The sequence below is a fragment of the Salvelinus fontinalis genome, chromosome 11 (assembly GCF_029448725.1).
Source record: "Salvelinus fontinalis isolate EN_2023a chromosome 11, ASM2944872v1, whole genome shotgun sequence".
NCBI lineage: Eukaryota > Metazoa > Chordata > Actinopteri > Salmoniformes > Salmonidae > Salvelinus > Salvelinus fontinalis.
The window spans coordinates 36,441,629-36,444,430 of NC_074675.1; the positions used below are offsets into that span (position 1 = coordinate 36,441,629).

At 40.8% G+C, this 2,802-nt stretch overlaps 1 long non-coding RNA gene across 1 annotated transcript; it reads left to right on the top strand.

Moving 5' to 3' along the window:
• The first annotated feature begins 332 nt into the window (after positions 1-332).
• LOC129864833 (uncharacterized) lies at positions 333-2,258 on the top strand. Its single transcript, XR_008761257.1, has 2 exons — positions 333-524; positions 1,941-2,258. It is a non-coding gene; the product is annotated as an uncharacterized LOC129864833 (long non-coding RNA).
• The last annotated feature ends 544 nt before the right edge of the window (positions 2,259-2,802 follow it).

The following is a 2,802-nucleotide window of genomic DNA, read 5'->3' on the forward strand; positions in this document are numbered from 1 at the left end:
TGGCCTTCCTTTCTTTAAATAAAGCACCAGGCTAGGGCCTAATTTAGAAACTAGACTTCTTTAATCCAAATATTATTTGAGAAAGATATTATATGTAAACCCAGCAGGTGGAGCCATCAAATTTTAAATCCGTTTTTAGAGGCATGCGTTATTTATGGAAAATTTGTCAAGCTCTCAAAACCATAAACATTTCATAATACTGCTCAATACCAGAGGCAGAAAAGCAACCTCACAGCATTAACAAACCTCCCATATTTAATCAACCCAGTCGCTCAAATGGCGTGTATATCACACAGAAATACTTTTCAAACAGTGTGGAATACACACGTCAAAATCACCTTTCACTTGCCCACGGTACGCACTTTACTCCTCATCCACTAGAATAGGATAGGAAAAGACTGTCTAAACTGCATTAGGAACGTCGCCCACACTCTGATATTCCCGATGGGTTCCGGAAATTTTTCTGCGGCCAAACGGGGCTTTCCCTGATGAGTTCCGAAACGTAACAAAGCCTGGATTGCAAGGTTAGCCAAGCACAAATGGGCAAATGCTTACTTTACAGTTTATAACCATATATGATCATTATTAGAATTTTAAGACACAGTTGCAGCATAATGAGTTGATTGTTTCTCAAAATATTTTGTTGGTTCAGCTTGGTTACAATCTTATTTACCACATACTTTACCACTGGAAAGCAGCACCAAACGAATTAGCTAGCTAGGTGCTAGGTGACTAGCTAGCTTGAAGGAGAAGCACATAAACACTGGTCCAAGATCGGTTCTACAGATCAAGAGAACCCTGATCGTGGTTGAGTGTATTAATATGCAGATCTCAGATCTCTTATTAGAGCTTGCAACATTGCTAGCATGTGCTTGCTAGGTAAATGTCTAACTTGTCCTAATACCAGCCAGGCATAAAAGTACAATCTGGGATTTGGGAACAAATAAAGGTACAATCTGGCATCTGGGAGTCATTCCTATTCTTGATGTAGCCTCATTTACCCTTTGATTCTTGAAGAATATAACTGGTAATTACCATCAGAGGCAAGCACAGTTGTCTTATTCTTTATCACGAATGCTCAAATTGTATGGTATTACTCCATTGTTTAAAAACAACAAGAACTAACACGATTTATGTGGGTCATAATTTGTTAAACTTTTATAGTGCATTTCATTACAGAGACAATTTCAAAGCGCTTGTAAAGTAGAAAAAAGTCATTAAAAAATAAATACAGGGTACAACAACAGTAGATAGATCAGCGAATAGAGGTGAATACTTTTTGAGAGCTTCTTAAAGCCATAAGCAGATGATCTGCCACAGTCATGAGACAACCTTGAAGTTCATAGATGGTCAGTGGAGAAGGTAGTCAGCATGTCCAAGGGCAGGCAGACAGGCAGCTCGGTGTCATCAAGCCATCCCCGCTATCTGCAGCTTCTCTATAGCGTTACTAAGATTAAGTTTGAGCTCCCCACAGAATACAACCCGCTCCTTACTTTGGAAGTATCCTAAGCAATGGATAAGCTGGCCCACTGCCTACTCGGCATGCAAAGCCTGTTGGTGAAAAACAACCCAAACACTAGCTAGCATTAAGTGGCAGTTCTAACTGCATCTAGAGCACTGTCAATTAATTAAACGTTGGAGTGTACTGTAGTGGCGTCAGGTTTTTCACAGTGTTGGGGTGCTCTGCTCATTAAATGTTGCTTTGTATGGGGATTTGATGGCTTTCTATCCATACAGTTAAAGAAGGCAACATTGCCACTTCACTTTCCATCTGACGTATACACACTACCATACACACTACCCAAAGGTATCTGGAGGCCACTGTTTGTAACAACTTAAGTAATAAGTGTTGAAGAATACATAGTGAATCCATTAGATCTACTGTATTAGATAACATAACCGCTTATGGTGTTCATTTTCAATATTGTTTCTTTCCGCAGGATGGAACCATGTTTCCGAAGAGGAGGAGACGAGAGATGAGGCAACAGGAGAGATGGAGAGAGGAGGCAGGAGGAGTGCAGAGAGAGGGAGATGCAGGAGAGATGGAAAAAGAGGAGGCAGGAGGAGAGCAGAGAGAGGAGACGGCAGGAGAGATGGAGAGAGAAGAAGCAGGAGAAGAGAATAGAGGAGAAGGGGCAGAGATAGCAGTGGCAGGACAAGAGGGTGAAGAAGAAAAGTCAAAAGAGGACCAGACGGCTTCCAAGAAAGAAATATACTCTGTACTTTGTGACTGAAAGTAAACAAATATTTTTACAAAACCATTTGGCAAGTCATTTGTTAGTGTGGGTCTACTTTTAGAATATCAGCCACAGCCAGTGTGCTCTTAGTCAGACCCCAAAACAAAAGTTACTTTCAATTATCCTGCCTTCTCCCTTATGGGTGTTAGTTCCCTCCCACTATGCTTAAAAAGCATTGGATTGGTACAAAAGGTTTGCTACTTTTTTGAAGTGCTGCTTTTAGTGGCCGGTGTAGTAGTTGTTTCAACTGTGGCTGACAAGTGAAGGATACAGTGTAGCTTCCTAATTACACAATCTAATTGTTTTGAATTACTGAATGGGAGTGAATTAGTGCATAGGGAAAATGATAGCCTTTAAATTCAAACTGAACCATGCAGGTGCATTAGCCTATGCACACATACCGTGATCCTATTGAAATCATAGGCCTAGGCTATGTCTATATCTGTCACGCTCGTGAGGAGAGACGGACCAAGGTGCAGCGTGATTGGAGTTCCACATCTTTATTTTAGTGAAACTTAAACAAAACAAGAAACGAACAACGAAATGTGACCATCGTGGTGCACAA